The following is a 23405-nucleotide window of genomic DNA, read 5'->3' as shown; positions in this document are numbered from 1 at the left end:
ATCCAAAAACGGGGAGAGGATATGAATAGAATATTCTCCATAGAAGAGATTCAAAAGGCCAACAAACATATGAATAAATGCTCCAATTCATTGATTGTCAAAGAAATGAAAATAAGGACAACAATGAGACACCACTTCACTCCTGTGAGAATGTCATACATCAGAAAAGGTAACAGCAGCAAATACTGGAGAGTTTGTTAGGAGAAAGGAACCCTCCTGCACAGCTGGTGGGAATGTAAATTGGTCCAACCCTTGTGGAGAGCAGTCTGAAGAACTATCAGAAGGCTAGAAGTGGACCTACCTTATTACCCTGCAATTTCTCTCCTGGGGATATAGCCTAAGGAACTGAACATACCCATCCCACAAGATTTGTGTATACCCATTCAAAAACATACCTATCCCAAAATATTTGTGTATACCCATTCAAAAACATACACGTCCAAAAAGATTTGTGTATTTGTTCATAGCAGCACAATTTGTGATAGCCAAAACTTGGAAGCAACCCACATGTCCAACAACAGATGAGTGGCTGAGTAAGTTGTAGAATACTATTCAGCTATTAAAAATGGTAAATTCACCTTCTTCACCCCATCTTGGATAAAGCTTGAAGAAATCATGTTAAGTGAGATAAGTCAGAAACAAAAGGATGAATATGGGATGATCTCACTCATAGGCAGCAGTTGCAAAACAAGATCAGAAGGAAAAAGACTAAGCAGAACTTGGACTGGAGTTGGTGTATTGCACCAAAGTAAAAGATTCTGGGATGGAGGGGAAGGTTCAGGTCCTGGAACAAGATGGCAGAGAAGGACCTACTGGGGGTTGAATTGTTATGTGGGAAACTGGGAAAGTTATGCATGTACAAACTATTGTATTTTACTGTCAACTGTAAACTATTAATGCCCTAATAAAGAATTTTTTAAAAGATAAAAAAAAAATAAAATATTTTTTTACAAAAACAAACAACAAGTTGGATATGTGGACATCTTATGATTTACTGATGCTGATATGTAAAATAAACCATCACAAACTAACATTTAGCAAGTACTTACTAGATCCCAGGCATGTGTTAGTATTTATTGGTATTACCTCATTCTTGAGCTATCTATGGTTGACAATTACATAAAGAAAGAGGCCTCTTTGAGGTAATTTACAAGATCTCTCTCCCAGTTATATATAAGATGCTTTGATGTGGTGTGAGGGAAACCAGGATATTAAGGTGAGACACGGGGACCAAACACTTAGAAGATGAAATAAAAGCTACAAATAGCAATTATTAGCTGTCTCTTTCTGCAGACTGGGAACACTGCTAGGCCTCTTACAAATATTTTCTTTAAAAAAAGTATATATATTTATTTATTCCCTTTTGTTGCCCTTGTTGTTTTATTGTTGTTGTTGAATAGGACAGAGAGAAATGGAGAAAGAAGGGGAAGACAGAGAGGGGAGTGAAAGATAGACACCTGCAGACCTGTTTCACCACTTGTGAAGTGACTCCCCTGCAGGTGGGGAGCTGGGGGCTCAAACCGGGATCCTTACAGCCGGTCTGCACCACCTGCGGTTTACCCGCTATGCTACTGCCCAACTCCCACAAATATTTTCTTACTTAGTTCTGGCTAGCACTCTATGAGATGCTACTTCTGACCTTGTTTTCAGATGATGAAACTGAGGCACAGAGAAATTAATGAAATGGTTTGCCTAAGAAGCAGATTTAGTATTCAGGTCTATTGGTCTCTTGTTGGTAAGGCCTCCATACCTGGCCTGGTTGCCTAAGGAGGTGTCTTTCCATGGGACCACAGGAATGCATGAAGGGGAAGGAGTGATGGTGGAGTACATTGCTGTAGGAACAGTCTAACTGTGAGGAGAGGTGGCATGTATGTATGTAGGACAGGGAAGGTTGAAGAACTTTCTGGAGACAATTCTGTAGGAGCCCCTGAGCCCTGCAGACACTTGACACCCCACTCATTCCAACAGTACTTGGTAAACCCAGCTTCCCTCCTTCTGTTTCTCTCCACAGAGCAGGACAAGATGTTCTCTGAGTTTTAGCAGCAGGACTGTTCGGGGGAATAGGCAGAGCTGTGATTAGAGCTTATAAGCCTGTAGTTGCCAGGCAAAGGGCCTGCCTTTCACCTTTTATAGCTGTTTAGCTTGTGAAGTCATACATATTTAAAAGACTTTTGCCCACCCCCCTCCCCCATTTTATGACTGAACACATTCTTCCAGTCTTCCTTTTCCTTTTCACTTAATTTACCAACCCCTGGAACAATCTTGTCATGTGCTTATGAGTCTAGCAGGCTTTCTGGTGCATTGTAGAGCAATTCACACTGGTTTGGTACAGCAGAGTAGGGTGGGGGCATTTCTTTCTGGGACTTAATTTGATAAAATTGTTTTCATCTCTTCTGCTCAAGCAATCCCGGGAACAGGAGGTGGGAGAGGGGTGGGTGGAAACTGAAGGGGGCATTTTGGTACTCAGTTGGTGTTTAAGAGCACAAGTTGGGGCCAGGTGTGTCATATCTGGTTGAGCACACATGTTACAATGCACAAGGACCCAAGTATGAGCCCCCGGTCCCCACCTGCAAGGAAAAGCTTCATGATTGATGAAGCAGGTCTGCAGGTGTCTCTCTCCCTCTCTCCCTCCCCCTACTCTCAATTTCTGACGGTCTCTAACCAATAAATAAAGTTAATTAAATAAGACCACAAGTTCACCGCAAGGGAAAGCTTAACGAGCGGTGAAGCAGGTCTGTTTCTCTCTGTCTCTCTCCCTCTCAATTTTTCTCTATCTCTATTCAATAATAAATAAATAAGTAGATATATTTTTTAAAAAGCACAAGTCCAGCCTGCAAAGGGTTATTAAGGGCCACATGACCAGCATGGGAGGTGGTATGGTGGCTAGAATGTTAGACTTGCAAGCATGATGACCTGAGTTTGACCCCCGGCATTGCTTTAGTTCTCTCTCTTTCCTCTCTATAATTAATAAATAAATCTTTTGGGGGGCAGGAGTAGATAGCATAATAGTTATGCAAAGAGAATGTCATGCCTGAGGCTCTGAAGTCCCAGGTTCAGTCCCCTGTACCACCATAAACCAGAGCTGAGCAGTGCTCTCGTAAAAAATAAATAAATAAATAAATTTATTTTTATTGGATAAAGACAGAGAGAAATTAAGAAGGGAGGGGGAGATAGAGAAGAAGAGAGACACTTGCAGCCCTGCTTCACCATTCATGAAGCTTTCTCCCTGCAGGTGGGGACCAGAGGCTTGAACCTGTGTCCTTGCACAATGTCATGTGTGTGCTTAACCAGGTGTGCCATCACCTGGTCCCAATAAATAAATCTTTAAAAAGGAAAAGGGTCACATGACCAGGGACATGCGATTGACTACTCTGGGTCTCAATATTCTCAACCATACAATGGGAGAGAGAGAATGACTACCTGACTCCAAAGATTGTTAGGGGGCTGAAAGAGCTGTTCCTGAGTTTTATCCTTGTCTCCCAGCAGGCTGCATACAGTCATTGACCTGGAACAAGGATATCTGAATCATAAGTGAAGTTATGATGCCTGGCTTTTCTCCTTAGATAAGTTTGTCAGTCAAAGGCCTAGAGTTTGCTGTAGCCAGAAGTTCCAGCTTGGGGTTTCCTTAAGAAAGAAAAGCCTGTGGTCCAGCAGGTGGCGCAGTGGCTAAGGAACTAGACTCTCAAGCATGAGGTCCTGAGTTCAATTCCTGGCAGCACATGTACCAGAGTAATGTCGTAATGTCTGGTTCTTTCTCTCTCTCTTCCTATCTTTCTCATTAATAAATAAATAAAATCTTAAAAAAAAGAAAGAAATAAAAAAAGAAAGGAAGGAAGGAAGGAAGAAAGAAAAGCCTAAGGGGGGGCTGGGGCAGGGAGTGGTGCTGTTCTGAGATGTCTTTCCCTCTCTGTCTCCCCCCCACCCCATTTCTCCCTAAAATAAAGGTGGAATAAGTCAGCCCTGTAAGGCTGAAATGGAAGCACAGAAGTACAAGGCCTGTATCAGTATCACACAATTTCTATGTAGAATATCACAAAACCCATGTAAACTCAACTCAAATATCTACTTGGGAACCATTTTGAAATAAAGTCACACAAGTAAAACCTAAAAAAAAAAAAAAGTAGTCTGGGAGGTGGCACAGCGGAATAAACACTGAACTCTCAAGCCTGAAGTCCCAAGTTCAATTCCCAGCAGCACATGTACCAGAGTGATGTCTAGTTCTTTCTCTCTCTCCTCCTTTCTCATTAATAAATAAAATATATTTTTAAATATTTATTTTATTTATTTATTCCCTTTGTTGCCCTTGTTGTTTTATTGTTGTAGTTATTATTGTTGTCGTCGTTGTTGGATAGGACAGAGAGAAATGGAGAGAGGGAGGGGAAGACAGAGAGGAGGAGAGAAAGATAGACACCTGCAGACCTGCTTCACCGCCTGTGAAGCGACTCCCCTGCAGGTGGGGAGCCGGGGTTCGAACCGGGACCCTTAATGCCAGTCCTTGTGCTTTGCGCCACCTGCGCTTAACCCGCTGTGCTACAGCCCGACTCCCAAATAAAATCTTTTTAAAAAAGAAGAAAAAGAAAGAAAAGCCTAGGATTTCCAGAATTGGAAGAAACCGTAGAATTCCTCTATGACTAGGAAGAAATAGACTTGGTTTATGTAGAAGAGAAGTAACACAACGAGGAAACAAGAGTGACCTCCACTACCGCTCATGATGGGATTTAGCATTTCAGTAGGAGTACCTGGTCATTAACAACTCGTGTTTGTTGTAAGAGCAGAAGCTGGAGTAACGTAATTCAGATCTGGACCCTAGAGGCTCCTTGGCACATGTCCTCTCTGGGCAAGATGGAGAAGCCAGAGCTGGGAACGTTGAGGTCCGTGTTGAGGAGGAAAACATCACCAACCAAAATTACAGCCATGAATTACTGCCTTCACCTGCAAGTAACTGGGCAATTATCTCCTAATTAAGGTCGCACTAATTTGTTTTCTGAGGATTACAGTACAGTGCTGGGTAGGTACATCCTGCCCTGCTTGTCACTGGGCTGTTGAAGATGAAGCGTTTCACACGAATCAAAGTGGAGTCTTCCATCTGCTCTGGCACATGTGATTTGGAGGGGGGGGTGTCAAACTCGGGACCCCCCATGCTTGAAAGTCCAATGCCTTATCCATTGGACTTTATTTTTTCTTCTTTTTAAAAAATATTTATTTATTCCCTTTGTTGCCCTTGTTGTTTTTATTGTTGTTGTTTTTGATGTCGTTGTTGTTGGATAGGACAGAGAGAAATAGAGAGAGGAGGGGAAGACAGAGATGGGGAGAGAAAGATAGACACCTACAGACCTGCTTTCACCAACCTGTGAAGCAACTCCCCTGCAGGTGGGGAGCTCGGGGCTTGAACCAGGATTCTTAAGCCAGTTCTTGTGCTTTGCACCACGTGCGCTTAACCCACTGTGCTACCGCCCAACCCCCAATAAAAATTTTTCTTAATAGGGGGCTGGGCAGTGGCACATCTGGTAGAGCACCATGCATGTTACCATGCATGAAGACCTCGGTTCTAGTCCCTGGTCCCCACCTGCAGGGGGGAAGTTTCATTAGAGATGGAATAGTAATGCAAATGTTTCTCTTTCTCTCTCTCTACTCTGCCGGCCCCCATTTTTGTCTCTACAAAAGAAAGAAAAAAGTATCAGCCAAGAGTGGTGGGTTTATTGTGCAGGCACTGAGCTCAGTCTATAGCTGGTGATGCCAATAGAAAGAATGCGATGCTTGTCTGCTAATTGACTCCTAGATTGCCAAAGTGGATGTTTTAGTGGGGGCTCTGGTTTCAGGTGTTGTGAAAAGTGCCCCTTTATCTACTGATAACAGAGTTGAACATAAGTGACCTTCAGACATGGTTCATACGCCACTCCCTGGTTCTTGAAAAACCACAAGTGATTGGCAAATGCTTCTGTTGTAGACACATACTCAAACAAACAGCTCATTTCCTCCAAGAGCTCCCCACAACAGCGGCTGGCTAGAAACTTGAATGTAGAAAGAATGGGAGAAGTCTTCCTCTCCCTTCCCCCATACTTTCTTCCCCTTTCTGATATCATATTTTTCTGCCACCCAGGAGTTCAGACTGGCGATAAAGAACTTCAGGAAGGGAACCCCTCACCCTCACCCTCAGGCCACTGCCCTCTCAAAGATAGTTACAAACCTCCCATTTTACTCCTTTCAGGAAGTCTAGGGGCCACAGGACTCTGAATCATTGTCTCATAAGGCACTACTTGATATTGAACTGATTCCTTGTGCTCTGGAGAAATGCAGGGTGGAGCTCTTGTTCACCAGGATTCTGATAGCTTCTGATTACAGGCCAATGGGTAGCTCTGGAGTGGGTGGTAGTGGCTCACACAACAACCTATATTGAGATATATTTTGCATACTACATAGCTGGCTCATTTAATGTATATAATGCAGTGACTTTTTATATACACTTGAAAATTTTTTATTTTGGGGCAGGGGAGATAGCTTACTGGTTATGCAAATATTTTCATGCCTGAGGCTCTGAAGTCTCAGATTCAATCCCCTCTCCTACCCCATAAATAAGAGCTGTGCAATGCTCTGCTAAAAATAAGTGAAAAATTATTTATTTTTTCCCCTTTTGTTGCCCTTGCTGTTTTATTGTTGTAGTTATTATTGATGCCGTTGTTGCTGGATAGGACAGAGAGAAATGGAGAGAGGAGGGGGAAGACAGAAAAGGGGAGAGAAAGATAGATACCTGCAGACCTGCTTCACTGCCTGTGAAGTGACGCCCCTGCAGGTGGGGAGCCGGGGACTCGAACTGGGATCCTTGCTCTGGTCTTTGTGCTTTGTGCGACGTGCGCTTAACCTGCTGCGCTACCACCCACCCCTGAAAAATTATTTACTTAATATAAGATAGATTTTCATGTTCAAAAGAGATAGAGACAGGTCAGAGCACTATTTCTGCATATACTGTCCTGGGGCAACCAGGAGTTTCAGGTATGCAAGTCTGTGCCCTATATTTTTAATTTTTTATTATCTTTATTTATTTATTGGATAGAGACAGTCAGAAATTGAGAAGGAAGGGGATGATACAGAGGGAGAGAGACAGAGAGACACCTGCAGTACTGTTTCACCATTTGCAAAGCTTTCCCCCTGCAAGTGGGGGTTGGGGGCTCAAACCCTGGTCCTTGCGTATTATAACATGTGCACTTAACCAGGTTGGTACCACCTGGCTCCATGTGCTCTATTGACAGAGCTTTTTCTTCACCTGGGCTTTTTTTTTTTTTTTTTTTTTTGCATGTATGTATACTTAGAGTCATACAACCATCAAAATATTTTTAAGAAATATTTTATAACTTATCTTAATGAAAGAGATACACATACATACACAGAGAGAGACAGAGAGAAAGAGTGACAACAAAGCACTGCTCAGCACTGGCTGGTGGTGGTACTGGGGATTAAACCTGGGACCTGGGAGCCTCAGGCATGAAGATCTTTTTTTTTGCATAACCACTATGTTGTCTCTCCATTTTTTAACATATGTAGTTACTCCTAGAAGAAACCTGAACCTTTAGCAGTAGCTCCACATTAAAGAAAAAAAATCATTTGTATGTTAATGAGAGAGAACCAGAACACAGAGACCTGGAGCAGAGCATCACTCTGGCATATATAATGCCAGGGATTGAATTTAGGACCTCATGTTTCCAAATCCTACATCATTTCCACTGTGCCACCTCTCAAGGCATTTTCACTAGTTATTCCCATCTCACCCCAACCTGAAAGGACCTGCTAGTCTACTTTCTGTCTGTACAGACTTGATTATTCTCAAGAATTTGTATAAATAGAGTTATACATTTGTAGTCCTTTGTGACTGACTTCTCATATTTCCCTTTTTTAATATTTATTTATTTTCCCTTTTGTTGCCCTTTTTATTGTTGTTGTAGTTATTATTGTTGTTACTGATGTCATTGTTGTTGGATAGGACAGAGAAAAATGGAGAGAGGAGGGGAAGACAGAGGGCGAGAGAAAGATAGACTCCTGCAGACCGGCTTTACTGTAAAGCAGGTGGGGAGCCAGGGGATCGAACCAGAATCCTTATGTGGGTACTTGTGCTTCATGCCATGTGTGCTTAACCCGCTGTGCTACTGCCCGACTCGCATCATAATATTTTCAAAGTTCCTTTCTAGGTGCAGGGCAGTGGCACACCTGATAGAGAGTAGATGTTGCCATGCCTGAGGACCCTGGTTCAAGTTCCTGGTCCCTATCTGTATGGGGGAAGCTTCACGAGTGGTGGGATGCTGCAGGTGTCTCTGTTCCTCTCACTCACTCTTTCCCCTCTATTTCTCTCTTTAAGGAAAAAAAAAAAAAAGAGTGGTCAGGGAGGTGGATAAAGCATTGGACTCTCTAGTATGAGGTCCTGAGTTCAATCCCCAGCAGCACATGTACCAGAGTGATGTCTGGCTCTTTTTCTCTCTCCTCCTATCTTTCTCATAAATAAATAAATAAATACATTCTTAAAAAAAAAAAAAGGTAAGAAAAGGAAAACAAAAAGAAAAAAGAAAAGAGAGAGAAAAGTGTGGTCCAGGAGGTGGCACAGTGGATAAAGCATTGGACTCTCAAGCTATAAGGTCCTGAGTTCAATCCCCAACAGCACATGTACCACAGTGATGTCTGGTTCTTTCTCTCTCTCCTCCTACTCCTCTTATTAATAAATAAATAAAAACATTAAAAAAAAGAGAGAGAGAACCTTAAAAAAAGAGAGAGAAAAGATGCTGGGCAGTGGTGCACCTGATTGAGCCCACATTATCATGTGCAAGGACCTGGCTTCAAGTCCCTGATCCCCATGTGCAGAGGGGAAGCTTCATGAGTGCTGAGGCAGCTGCAAGTGTCTTTCTTTTTCTCTCTCCCTCTCTATCTCCCCTTACCACTCAATTTTTCTCTGCTTGTTCAAATAAAGAATAATAATAAATAAATATTAAAAAGAAAGGAGGGGAAAAGGCCACCAGGAGTGGTGGAGTCAATCACACAAGGACCAAGCCCCAGTGATAACCCTGGTGGCAAAAATAATAACAAAGTTCCTTTTCCTTTACTCTAGCACAAATCAGTGCTTCACTCCTTTTATTTTTTAAAATTTTTTATTTAAGAAAGGATTAGTGAACAAAAACATAAGGTAGGAGGGGTACAACTCCACACAATTCCCACCACCCAATCCCCATAACCCACCCCCTCCCATGATAGCTTTCCCATTCTCTAGCCCTCTGGGAGCATGGACCCAGGGTCGTTGAGGGTTGCAGAAGGTAGAAGGTCTGGCTTCTGTAATTGCTTCCCCGCTGAACATGGGCGTTGATTGGTCGGTCCATACCCCCAGTCTGCCTCTCTCTTTCCCTAGTAGCGTGTGTCTCTGGGGAAGCTGAGCTCCAGGACACATTGGTGGGGTCTTCAATCCAGGGAAGCCTGGCCAGCATCCTGGTGGCATCTGGAACTGCAAACTCTAGTGTACTTCTGCTTTCAGGTATATATTTTGCAGTAGTTTATGGATACGTGTGCACATAAGCTCTCTCTCACAGAAACTGGTGTATCTCTAGGTTATGGGACTTTGTTAGAAAGTGAACTACCTGAGATGAAATTAGAGTGTACTATAAAAGGAAAGGTCTCACCCGAGTAATGAAGCTGAAGGGTTGTCATTCCACACGTGAAGTCTCTGGATACAGTCTGAGGTGAAGCATGTTGAGGTGGCAATCGTTGCTTTGGTTAGGTTGTGATCGGCGGATGCAATATTATTTGGTTTGGATTGGGAGATGCATACGGGAAAGTGGGCCCTATCCAAGGGTTCCAGGACTGGGGGAAGTAGGGGCTCTATAGTGAAGATGTGAGGTTCCTGCTGTCTTAGGGTTCAAAAAGACAATTGATAGTTAATATTATCATCACATTATTTGTTAATTGGGTTAACTTTGAAAAGTCCCTTTGTTATGGTTTGCTGTACAGTACCCAGTATCTTGTATATAGCTGTGCTGCTTCACTCCTTTTAATGACTGAGTGGTAGTCTATTGTATGATATACATTTTGCTTACCCATTCATCAGCTGACGGACATTTGCACTATTCCTATATTTTGGTTACTGTGAATAATAAAATCTTGTCCTGAACGTTCCTGGATACAACTTTATGTGGACAAGTATTTTTAGTCCTTTTGGGTATATATACCTAGGAGTGACATTGCAGGATCATATGGTAACTTTATTTTACATTTCTGAGGGACTGTCAGACTGTTTTCCAAATCAGTTGCACCATTTTACAGTCTTAACAACATTGTATGAGCCTTCTTATTTTTCCATAGAGCCAACACATTGCTGTATTTCTTTTATGTTAGCCGCATTAGGGGTATATAAAGTGACATTTCACTACATTTTTAATATTTTCATGATGACTAATGATGTTATCTTTTCATGAGCTTATTTGCCCCTTTAGAGACATGACATTTAAATCTTTTTGCTAATTAAAGATATTGTTTTTCTTTTTCATTGTGTTGTAGAGGTTTTTTTCTATACCCTAAATAAAGTCTCCTTTTTTGATTTTTCACTGTGATTGGAGACATTAAAGTTTAAGAAATTATTTTTTTTCCTCAGCCACGCCTTCACTGCTCTGACTTTTTCAGGTAGAAAGAGAGACAGAGGGAGAGATACCACAGCTCCAAAGCTTCCTCTAGTATTATGGGGCCCAGGCTCAAACCTGGGCCCAGTACATGATAAAGCAGGCACACTGTCCAATTGAACTAACTCTTTGCACTTAAAGTTTTAAATTTCAACACCTTCCCCACACCCTTTTTCCTTTCTTTTCTTTCCTTACCAGAGCAATGATCACTCTGCTTTATAGTGATGCTGGGGACTGAACCTGGGACCTTCAGTACTTCAGAAATGAAAGTATAATATGCTGCATAATCATTATGCTATCTCTCCAGCCTTTAAATTTTAGTGATGCCCAATTTATTTTTCTTTTGTAGCTTGTGGCTCCCATTTGTGGCAAACATTGCTAAAAAGCTTGGATGTTTGAGATCTTGAGGTTTGGCAGGGTTTTTTGATTCTTTTGACAAGGGTTTTTGAGAGGGGTGGGTGTCTTCCATGTTTGGGATTTCATTTGGGAGGCACAGAGCCTTAGGGGACCTTCAGTGTTTACACACCATCACCATCAACCGCCCCCCCCCCCCCCATAAGGTCTACTACAATAGGGCAGCTGAAATGACAGTTTGGAAATGTTCTTTATTGTGAAAACTCAATGGCCTTTGTCTCTGGGGGGTTGAAATGCTGGCAGTCCAGAGTTAGGAAGGAGGAGGGGAAGGGAGAGAAGAAGAAACCAAGCTATTAGTTTCCCTTAGTGAGTCATTTCAACTCTGTTGTTTTGGTTTTCTCACTTATAAAATGAGGAGAATACCTCCATCTCCCCATTTCAGTGGGAGTAAATGTGAAGGTAAATTAAGTTGTATTAGTTGTGGCACTCTGAGATCTTGGATTAAAGGCATTACTGAGGCACAAGCTGTTATTATAATAATAAATGATTTAATAGCAGGGAGGGCGAGGCCACCAAAGCATGCATGGGTCAGGAAAGAAAGGAGAAGCTCCCAGCAGTGCTGCGGCCCAGACACATTCAGGTGAGATTGGATCTCAACATAATTTCATCTGAACTCTAGTCCTGGCTGTTTCCTACATGACTTCAGTCAGAAGGAAAGATAACAATCCGTTTAGGAAATAAACTACGGACACCAACATTTAAAACTGTTTGAAACAATGCAAGGCATTATAATCAAGGGCTGGATTGAATATACAAGATGAAAGAGAGAGAGAGAGAGAGAAGAAAAAAACCCCAGAATATATAGTGGTGAAGAACAGCCCCTGCTATGACTCCCAAGAAGCGGCCACTGTGCAATTTTCTCTCCAGCCGGGAGCCTGGGCTATTGTGTATAGTAGAACCGCAGAACTGTTTATCTGAGTCCCCTTCCACAAACTCAACTTTCACCTTCCCCAGCGCTGTGCAAGGCCTGAGCAGACCCTCCCACCCTGAGGAATGTGGGTCCGGCAGCCAGGACTCACAGGCCCTGTGCCCACCGGTCCCCGCGAGGAACCCAGCAGTCTTCACCCTACCCTCTCCTGGATCAGTTTCAAAGTCACCTGAAAGCCATTTCCTCTCGCGACGGCTCCTCCCCACCCCTCCCGGTAAAAATACCTGGAGCTTGCATTAGCCTGAAGCAGTTTCTTTAAATCGTGGTTCCATTTTGTTCTGAAGGTTTCTTCTTTTATGCCGTTTACTATGCAAGCTTACCTACGCCCACAGGTCAGATACAACCAAAGGTTCTGATAGCATCCCATCCTCCTCCCGCCAAAGTGAAGACAATATCGGACCAGAGACACCACTCTGACCAGAGTCCCTCTCTGGCTTTGGGCAGGGACAGCCAGCCAGCGTCTGCCCCCATCAGCCACCCGGGACCTTTATTGGTGAATCATTCCAGGTGTGTGTCTGCTCTTGCTCAAAATCAAGTCTGTCCCTATTGGATCCCTCCCCCTGTCTCCGAGTGTGTACCTTTCCAGGCCCATGTGGTCACATAAAAAACGGACACAGGTCGTCTGTCTGCACCCCACCCCACCAAAAAAAAAAAAAAAAAGGTCTTCTATCATGAATCAGGCTGCTGCATCTTGTGTTTCCCGCTTAGGAGTCTTTTGGTGGAGCTCCCTCCCTGTAAGCTATCGGGTTTCTTGATCTTTCTGGTCCGCGTCTCTGAGATTTGGATTTACCTCTGAAAGAGTCATCGGCACCCAGTTTCGCCGTGGAATTCAAGACCTGCCTTATGACTCAGAAGCGCCGACAGAACTTGGTCTGGTAAGATCTGGACCCTCCGACTCAAGCCTAGGGAGTCACTGGAGAGCCTGCCAGCACCACAGGGACATTCGGGTGGTTCCGTGTCCCCTGGGCTGGGACCTCGGGTCTGTGGCGACACCTGGGTGACCCCCACCACGTGCGCCATTGTGTCTGGCCGCCTCGGGGCTGCCCGGGAGCGCTCGGCCCGCGGCTCCTGCATGCGCCCCGCCCCGCCCCGCCCCGCCCCGCCCGGGGGTTAATCATTAGCCGCGCGCTCGCCGCCTTTACCTGCGGCCCGGGCTCGCAGCGCAGCAAAGTTGGCCGGCCCCAGCCCCGCTGCTGCCCCCGCTCGCCGGGCTCCGGCCGCGGCCCCAGTCTCCACCCACTGGAAAAATTCCTGGCCCGCCCCTCCCTTCACCCTCCCTCCCGCTGTAGCCCAGGCTCGCCTCGGCTCCCACTTCCTGCCGGGCGCTGGGAAGCGGTGCGCGAGCCGGGGTCCCCGGAGGCTGTGCTCGCAGTTGGCCGCGTCCCCAGGCGCGCGGGGCGGGCGGTGGGCGGGCGCGGCGGCAGCCTCGGCCCTTCCCGGAGCGACTTTCAAACTCGCGCCCGCTTCGCCGCGGCACCTGGCAGACTCGCGCTCCGGGCGTGCGGACCGGCGGGGCGGCGACCGCGCGGTGAGTGCCCCCTCTCGCCCCTCTAGTTCTACGGGTGCAGCCGGCCAGGTGGCAGTGCTCAGGCTCAGTCTGAGGCTCCCACCGGCCCGGGGTGCACCGTCCCGTCAGTCCCTGCGGGTTCAGCTTTTGGGCGGCAGTTGAGATGCCCGGGACCCCTGGGGTGCAGCTGAGGCGCGGGAAACTGGTGCAAGGAGACATTTCCTGTGCTTTCACTCCCACCCCGGGAACAAAAGGAGCGAGCGCGCCCCGCTCAGTTTGAAACCCGGGAAGCCCGCGAGGCTGCGCGCACCCGCCCTCACTGCGCCCCGGCTGCTCCTGGCCTCCGACTGTGGGTCCGGGCGGGGTACCCTCTTCGGGGGAGGGACTCCAACCTCTGGTCCCGGGAGCTCTAGGGGCACCAGCTGTCTGTTCCGGTTTGGTGCCACTTGGGACTCGTGTTCTGGAGAGATTAGAGTGGGGTGCAAGAGATAAGAGGGGCTACTGTCTGTTTCGACCGAGTCCACCCCCGAAATCGATTTAATTCCCATTTTGTCATTCCCGTTTTGTTTTTCTTGGGGGGTAGGGGGTTTGAAAGACAGAGAAAGGCCGGCAATGGAGTTTTTAAAGAGGTTTCTATTGATAGATAGTAGTTACTTTTACTCCATTGCGGTTGCTTTTGAGAACAAAAGGAGTGGGAGACTAGAGAGGTGCTATTGAGGGGGGCAGTGTTTGTGGCCTTTGTAAGACTTTTATTTGCCAAGCTGTTGGCAAATGAAAGAACTTTCCCCCCATGCTTTGATTTGGGGTCCCCTAGGAAGCGACCCAGACTGCATAACCATACAGTAACGCTGGTCTGGGGGTTCCCAGAGGCACCCCAGCCATGCCTCTGCATGCAGCCCAATCACTTAACCTTGCCCAAGAAATAATAAGCAGGGAGAGTAATGACAGTCCCAAGAGGGCTCCCTGCTGTACGCTTAGCTCTGGTCTTCTGGAAAGTGTCGTTCAGGCTCTTCCCTTTGCTCTGCTGAAAGTAAAAATCACCGCTCTCCCCACAGCAGAAATCCTAGGGAGTAAGAACCAAAAGACAAAGTGTACCCTTTCTTTCTTTCTTTCTCTGATTTAAAATGTGTTATTAGAGATTTAGTAAAAGTTTACAAGATCATATGATTACAGGGGTAAAGTTCCACACTATACCCACCACCATAGTTCTGTCTCCCCCCCCCCCAGTAATCAGCATACTTTTTAGTCTTAGTGACATTTTTTTTTAGAATTTCATGTGCTCTAGTTCTTTATATTGCATATATGAGTGAAACAACCCCATAGTTGTCTTTCAGAGAAATGCAGGGTATCCCCCCCCTTTTCTTTGTTATTTACCCCTTCCCTGTGATCCCCGGGGTGCTTCATCTCTATACTTACTGGTGAGACTGCTGTGTACCACCCCCCCAAAGGTTGGACAACCCCTATCTTGCCCTGAGGATGGAGGTAGAGAGGATAAAACCTAGTAACAGAATGGTTTAAGAGCTGCCTTGGGGGCTTTCCTGCTGCCTCTGATTAGAAGTGACATAGCAGAGAAAGTAGAAAGAGGACTGAGGAATCCAGCACAGAATTTGGGTCCAGGCACTACTGCTGTACACCAAAGAGTGATGGTACCTCATAATGTCCTTTGGCTGGAAGGTACCTCAGATTGCCTCCTTCACATCCACATGGAGACTGCCTGTAGAGCCCTGAGCGCTGGGAAGAGTTGAGTCTGGTCCCTTTTCAGCCACTGATCAACTTGAGCTTAGTTTGCCTCTCTCTGTGTCTAACTGTGTCTAACTCATGCTTTGTCCAGCCTAGCCAGGGCAAGTCAGATATCTTTTCTGACTCAGTTCCCACATGAGTACACTGGGGGTACTTGCTTGCCCTTCTTGATAGAGGCTGTGAGGAGCAAATGAAGACTCATTGGGAAGGTTCTCATGAACCCCTGTTCTAAAGAACGGGCTCACTTTTGGGGCCTGGAGTGGTCCCTAAAGGCTCCAGAGCACTGGATATATCCCACCCATGTTGTGTCACTGATACCAGGAACCAGTGGAAGTTGACACCCGCCTGGCCTGTAATATCTCAGCTCCAGAATAAACATTTGCCTTACCAAATCCACAGCTATTCCTGCGGCCAGTGTGTTTACATCACATGAGGCCAAAGGCCATGGCTTGGGGGATGACCTGGGGTCGGAGGGGAGAAAGGACTGTGTTCCAGATATTTGACTTGCTCCTTCCTCTCCACTCCCAACCTTGTGAAGGCTCTGGCTTCCAGCCTTGGGGGGTTGCCTGATTGCTTTGAACCTAGACTGGGCACTGACCCTGGAGGGTTAATTGTGAAGCCATTTAGCTTTTTTATTTTCTTTTTCTGTTGTGTGTTGAGTTGAAGGGATTCTGTGCTTGAGATGGTGTTGCCTTTGCAGCTGCACTGAGGGGCTGGCTTCAGCTCATCTGTTCCCCCTCAGTCCCCTCCTCTGTCCTGCCTCCCTGGCCAGCTGCATGCCCATAGGCCTTTGTTCTAGGACTGCAAAGCCCTTCCTCCCCAGCAGAAGCCCTCAGCCTGGAGCCCTAGCTGCTGGAAATTACTACTGCCAGCCGGAAGGTTCTCTGGTCCACAGGGGACCCAACAAACCCTCCTTTTCCTTTGCCAGGCTCTTTTGGCCCCCCCCCCCCAGCTTGTCCCAGAGCCTTTGTATTAATTTTTATTCCCCAAATTAATGGGTAATCCAAATTTTCTTCCCACACTCTTGCTTCTTAGCTCTCATTTAAAGTCTTTAATTTTTTTTTTTATTTTAATAGGCTGGCACAATAGCTCACGTGAATAGTGTACTGCTTCGGCAAGTAAGTGACCCAGGTTCGAGCCCAGCCCCCACCACACTGAAGCACTGAAGGAAGCTTTGGTGCTATAGTCTCTTTTCCTACTACTCTCTCTGTTTCTCCATCTCTAAAATAAAATTAAAAAAAAATTAACAAGTCTTTAAGCTTGCGGGACAGTAGTTAACAAAGTAGATAATTGGAATGTGGTGCCTGTTACTGATAAGCAGCAAAGTAGGAGAGGGAAGGTGGATGTGGGCTGTCATGGGAGGAATGAGGTATTTCAGAGGGGGTGACCTGGGAACTCTGAGGAAGGGATATTCTCAGGTAATGCCTGAATGAGGTATTGCTCTCCATTTCTCATTTCCCTTTCCTGAAACCCAGTTCAAGCAACAAACTTGAGGTGCTGAAGAGCAGGGTTTGGAATCCCATGTGCCTGGCTTCAGATCCCAGCCTGACAGCCTACTAGCCCTGCAGGCCTGAACCCCTTTGAGCCTGTTGTTCTCACCTGTAAAATAGAGTTAGTCATCCTGCTTACCACCTGTGGTGTCGTGAGAATGAACATGAACTCATGAGATAACCTATAAGTCTTAGTAAGGCCTACTGAGGCAAGCAACAAGAGCTAGTTTTTTTTTTTTTTTTAATTTCTTAATTTCACCTTTCAACTTCTGCATGGGTAGCCCCAAGATATTCCATGTCATTGCTAAGGACTCTGAAAAGATCTCATTTCAGAAATTGGGCAGGTGGGGGAACTAGAGGAAGGTGAAAACCCCTAGTTTGTATAGACTGTATAGCCAGTGAGACTATTCTCCCCTATTCTAACTTCCTGAGGGTTGAGGTGTGTGTGTAGGGGAGTGAGGGCAGGTGTATGCTGCTTCCTCCAAGGATGAGTGAGCTGTGTGTGTGTGGGGGGGGGTGGGTGGCTAGGGAGAGCAGGGGGGCTGGACCTTCCTTGCCCTGAAATTCCCTCTGCTCCCACCCTGTCTCAATCCATCATACCTTTTTGTCTCTGGCCTCTCCAACTCTGCCTTTTTGTGGGAAGACTATCTATACTCCACCTCATGTTAAATAGATAAGTTTATACGGAGAACATGAATGGCAGCGTAGGGGGGAGTGCTGGACAACTAAAGCCTTTTGGGAGTGGCAGGAATGTTCTGATGGAGGCTCCAAAGGAGCCCTGAAAAAAGTTTCAGAAAGGGTCCATCATGGACCAGCATTTAGCGAGATAAGAATCAACAGACATTATTAGAACTCAAGAGTCTGGCCACTCCCTGGCAGCTTAGCTGTGCCCTACACTGCTTCCACCCGCTGATCTAAGGAGGCTGTCGTCCTCTGCCTGAGGAACCACCAACCTTAGAGGGAGGGCCCTGATGTAAAAGACTGCTGTCAAAGCTGTGGTGAGCGGTTTCCTGAGGACCCTGCCCTGGCTGCGGAAGCCAGCCAGCTGGTAGAGGGTGAGGTGCAGGGAAGTGGTCATCAGCTGAACCACTCCCCTTGATGGCCCCACTGCTAAGGAAGACCAGCCAAGTCAGCTCAGTGGGGAAGGAGCTTGCCAGGATTGCTGACAGAGCCTGGACCCTGAGGAAGTTGAGCAGAGATGACTAGCCTGCCATCTGAAGGAGGCATTTCTAGAAACAAACTCAGGCTGTCCCTCTGGGCTCAAGCCTTCTTACTGGGTCACTGTTCTCATTTTGATCAGAAGCTCTCTGAAGCCAGGAACAAGGCTCGAGTCACCTTTGTTCTCACATATCTTGAAGAACAGTAGAAAGTGTAATCAGCAGGGTTGCTGATGCTGGGTCCTTTCCTGAGAGTTTTCCCGGGCTTGGTGGATTTTTCCGTTTTAGTTTTTGTTTCATAGAGTTTGGGGAAAAACCTCGTAGGGTCAGGCCCAGCCTGAGTGGGCTGTTGCCCACTCAGGGCACAAAACCAAGGGAGACTAGGGCTTTTTAGTTATTTATTTCTCTTTTATTTTTAAGTTGCCACCAGGGTTATTGCTGGGGCTTGGTGTGTCTGCATGACAAATCCACTGTTCCCAATAGCTATAATTTTTCTTTCCTAGGGGCTGGGCCATGGCACACGTTTAAGCACATGTTACAGTGTGCAAGGACCCGTGTTCAAGCCCCCCAGTCCTCATCTGCAGGGGGAAAGCTTAACAAGTGGTGAAGCAGGGCTGCAGGTATCTCTCTGTCTCTTTCCCCCTTCTCAATTTCTGGCTGTCTCTATCCAATAAATATAATTTAAAAATGGCAAAACATTTTTTTTTCCCTTTCTTTTGTTAGGAATAGAGGAATAGGGATGGTGGGCAGGGGTGGGGAGTGATAGGAGGAAAGAAAGACACTTGCAGCATTGACTTCCCTGCTCTTAAAGCTTCTGCCTTGCACATGGGGAGTGGGGGCTTGAACCCAGGCCCTTGCAAATTGTAGCATGTATGCTCAAATGGGTGTGCCACTGCCCATCCCCCTAGATTTATTTACTAGTGATAGAGTGGAAGGAGAATCGCACCATCACTATGGTACATATGATGCTGAAGATTGAACTCAGTTCATGCCAGGAGAGCAGGACCCCATGGGGCAAGATAGGGTCTGCAGGTAGTAGGGGTTACTGAAAACCCACAGCCTTTACTCCCCAGGCTGCAGACTATGTGTGCAAGGCAGGTGGATCACTAGATGGCAGGTGTTCATTGAGAGAAGAAGGGAACCAGTATTTGTGCTGTTTTTTTTTTTTTTTTTTCTCTTTACCAGAGCACTACTCTGCTCTGGCTTATGGTGGTTTAGGGCATTGAACCTGTGACTTTGGAGCCTCAGGCATGAGAGTCTCTTTGCATAGTCATTATGTTATCTACCCCATGCCCTGTGCTGTTTCTGCCTGCATATTGCTACATGTCAGGGCCTGTTGCAGAGCAAAGATCAATAAGTATCTGCTGAGTAAGTATAACCCCACAGTGTGACGAAACATGGGAAATTAAAGAAACTTTTATGCTTGTCACAAATTTTCATTCCCATCTGAAAGTGCTCCAGATAGAAGATTCTCAGAATTAACCTGAGGGTAGGTGCTCTGGCCACAGGACTGGCAGCTCTGCATTCTTGCCAAAAAAGAGCAGAAAGACATCTGGAGTCATTGGACCTAGTCCATATGATCCTGCTGCAGAGTTAGTCCCCATTTAAGTGACCCCCAAATTCACCACTGTAGGGAGAGCTCAGAGCCTTGGATGTAGCTTAGCCCATAATAACCACACCTTTGCTATCCTGGTCAGAACTCAGCCACTCAGTAGCCTTCCTTATCTGTGCAGAGCCAGGAAGTCCTCACAAGAGCCTGGACGTAATTTCCTACATTTTTTTTAACACCAACCCTGGCAGATCTGCTTAACTTTTAGTATTAGCTGTGCCATTCTATTTCCAAGCCTATAGCTTATAAGCAGCAGTAAAGGTAAAGAGCCCAGAACAGAAAAAAACAACAACAAACAACCGCATTGTGATTATAGCTGTCTGGGAGTGATCAAAACACTGGAAAGCCAGCACTCACGCAAGAGCTGGGGGTCATTCATTCATAGGGGAATGGCTTGGCACACCTCGGGCCTTGGAGAGATCATCATTTTGATAATTGATGCTTTGCTGGTAATTGTGACTCTGAGTCATCAAGAAAAGGTTAAATTATGTTCCCTTGCCTGTTTACTAAGACAGGCATGCAAATGTGTAACATATTTTCTAAAGATTACCTATTAGGTGCACTAAAATTTAATTTACTTCAGATATTTCTACTGAGATATAGGGACTTCTTCATGAATTTCTTTGTCATTGCTGGTGCAGGGACAGGCTAGTCCCTACTATTGCAGTTTTAGTATATGTGCTGCCAAAGTAAACACTAAAATTGTAGAAGTGTTTATACTTAGATAATATCACCAGTCCTCTCAACAAAGCAAAATAGGGTGGTGTTACCCAAACCATGGATGAAGAAATCATGTCCCACAAGACTGCTAATATGTCTAGGATCACTCAGCTGAGATGTAGCAGGGATGAGGTTTGAACTTCTGAATGACTTTAGAGCAATTGCTCTTTTCTTCTGTTCTGGTACAGACTACTGCAAAACAAAAGGGGTCCAGCTGGTCAAGACTTTTGCTGTGTTTCAGTAGAGCCAGGATGGCCTCAGACTTAATTCTGCTCCACCCAAGCAGCTTGCCAGTTATCCCAGAGGGTGCTTGCCTCCATGGGAACAAGAGTGCTTTTCATACATTTACATTTTAAACTTCAACTTGGGTGCCACACAGCACTTTCCCAAGCCAGAAAATGACAGGGAGGGGCCGCAGTTTCCGAAATGCCTGGCCTCTTTCCATCTGGAGCTCTGTTCCTTTGTTTTGGTTCTGGGTGCTGCTGAAAGATGCTGTGCTGGGCATTCTTGGTGCTGGTTGTGCCAGTTGGCCTCTGGGGTGTTAGGAACCCCCACCCCTAGATCTTCACTGTCCAGGCCTGGCAAATGGTAATTTCAGCATATGTGCTTCTCTCATGCTCTCGAATGTTTTAGATGCAGTGGAAGTTCTGCCTTTTCTCTCTGACCCTTTCCTCTTCCCTTTCCCCAGAAGTCACATTCTCCTATACATATAGTTTGCTATTTCTGTACATAACATTATACTTCTTATTATAATCTGTAAATTATAGTGTCACATTTTAATTTAGACATACATAGTATCAATGTTGAATGTCTTTGAATTTGCATTTAAAAATATTTTGTTTTATTTTAATGAGAGATTGAACCTGGGACTTTGGAGCCTCAGGCATCAAAGTCTTTTATTTATTTTTCTTTTTTTAAAATTTGTTTTTTTATTTTTATATTACAAAATTACATGTCAACAGGGGTTTGAATCCACACCATTCCCACCACCAGTGTTCTGAATCTTAAGTCTCCCCACTGCAATCCACCACAGTTCCCCTAAAGTTTTAGACATGGGCCAGCCATCTCTACAATTATCTGTCCACATTTATACATAGTTGCCCCTTCTTTTTCTGATTCAATCCTCTCTTCCCCTCTAAGCCACTCATGACATCATAGCTACCTCCATATGTCCCTCTCCTTTTCCTTCTCCCTCTCTGGGTGCTGATGGAGCTGGAGTGCAGAGCCCTATGATTTTCATTCTATGACTTCTCCCCCTCTGGGAATATAGATCAAGGGTTTATGGGGATCAGAAGGTAGGAGTTCTGGTTTCTGTAGCTGCTCTGCTGAGCATGGGTGTTGACAGGTCGATCCATACCCCCAGCCTGTTTCTGTCTTTCCCTAGTGGACCAGAGCTCTGGAGATGCGAGGGTCCAGGACACACTGGTGAGGTCGTCTGCCCAGAGAAGTCGGGATGGAGTTATGGTAGCACCTGCAACTTGGTGTCTGGAAGGTGTTTGTTTATTTTGCTTTATTGGGGGGATTAATAGCTTATAGTTGACAATAAAACACATTCCCCCCCCCCCCAGTTTTTCACATAATACTTTACCCCCCACCCCATCTAGGTCCTCCTCCGCCAACATGTTCCTGGATCTGAACACTTGGCATCAAAGTCTTTTTGCACAACCATTATGCTATTGCCCTCGCCCCTTGACATTTTTTTTATACAACATTGTTGTCTAGGTTTATTTGTAGTGATAAATTTAAATCTAGTTTATTCTTTTTTTTCAACTGTCACATAGAATCTTTTTAATTTATTTTTTGACTTTTTAAAAAAAATTATTCCCTTTTGTTGCCCTTGTTGTTTTATTATTGTAGTTATTGTTGTTGTCGTTGTCGTTGGATAGGACAGAGAGAAATGGAGAGAGGAGGGGAAGACAGAGAAGGGGAGAGAAAGATAGACACCTGCAGACCTGCTTCACTGCCTGTGGGGAGTAGGTGGGGAGCCAGGGGCTCGAACTGGAATCATTATGGCCGGTCCATGCCACCTGTGCTTAACCTGCTGCGCTACTGCCTGGCTCCCCATAGGATCTTTTTTTTTTTTTTTAATTTATTTCTTTATTGAGGAATTAATGTTTTACATTCAACAGTAAATACAATAGTTTGTACATGCATAACATTCCCCAGTTTCCCATTTAACAGTACAACCCCCGCTATGTCATTTATCATCCTTCATGGGCCTATATTCTCCCCACCCACCCACCCCAGAGTCTTTTACTTTGGTGCAATATGCCAATTCCATTTCAGGTTGGATCTTTTTTTTTTAATAGATACATTTTATTTTTTATATTATTTAAAAATTTTAATTAACTTATTTTTTTACTGGAGCACTGCTCAGCTCTGGTTTATGGTGGTACCAGGGATTGAACCTGGGAACTCAGAGCCTCAGGCTTGAAAGTTATTTTATAACAGTTATGCTGTCTCTCCAGGCCACATGGGATCTTTTGCATACTTACACCACAGTTCTCTTATTAATGGCTGTTTTCATTTTCTTACCACTATAAATATCCCAGTTTTGTACATCCATGTGTCAGGCTTCTCTCGCCACTGAATATGTCAGCAATGGGATAACTGACTCATAAATTGTACATTTCAAAAAACTGCTAAATAGTGTCCCTTGTGCTTTGTAGTTAGTTTATATTCTTTTTTTTTTTTTTTTTAAAAGATCTATGTATTATTATTTTTAAGTCTCTTTAATGGGAGGGTTAATGGTTTACAGTCGACAATAAATTACAGTAGTTTGTACATATGTAACATTTCTCAGTTTTGCATATAACAGTTAAACTTCCATACCTGCAGGGGAAAGCTTCACAAGTGGTGAAGCAGTGCTGCAGGTGTCTCTCTGTCACTCTCCCTCTCTATCTCCCCCTTCCCTTTCAATCTGTGGCTGTCTCTATCCAATAAATAAAGATTAAAAAAAAAATTCAGCCCCCACTAGGTCCTCCTGCTATCATGTTCCAGGACCTGAACCGTCCCCTCACCCCAGAGTCTTTTACTTTGGTGCAATACAACAACTCATTGTATTATTTTTATGAGCATGAGAGACAGAGACCAGAGCACCTCTCAGCTGTCATATGCGGTGCAAAGGAATTAAATCTGGGGCCTCAGACTTGCCAGGCCTGTGTTCTACTTCTGTGATAACTCCTTAGCCAACCAGT

At 45.2% G+C, this 23405-nt stretch overlaps 1 protein-coding gene across 4 annotated transcripts in view; it reads left to right on the top strand.

The window, feature by feature from the left end:
* Positions 1-12277: 12277 nt before the first annotated feature.
* Positions 12278-23405, top strand: part of PLEKHG3 (pleckstrin homology and RhoGEF domain containing G3) — a 49013-nt gene continuing 37885 nt past the window's right edge. Inside the window, exons 1-2 of one of the 4 annotated variants that reach the window (XM_060174832.1) lie at positions 12278-12492; positions 12694-12860. The gene's annotated coding sequence lies outside the window, so the exon portion shown is untranslated. Of the gene's footprint in view, positions 12493-12693; positions 12861-13106; positions 13514-21592; positions 21701-23405 lie in introns of those variants that run through there. The other 3 variants (XM_060174829.1, XM_060174830.1, XM_060174828.1) reach the window with 3 other exon arrangements.

This window comes from Erinaceus europaeus, chromosome 16 (assembly GCF_950295315.1).
Source record: "Erinaceus europaeus chromosome 16, mEriEur2.1, whole genome shotgun sequence".
NCBI classification, from domain to species: Eukaryota; Metazoa; Chordata; class Mammalia; order Eulipotyphla; family Erinaceidae; genus Erinaceus; species Erinaceus europaeus.
Note: the sequence above shows the minus strand (reverse complement) of the source record. Positions and strands in the feature narration are given on the sequence as shown.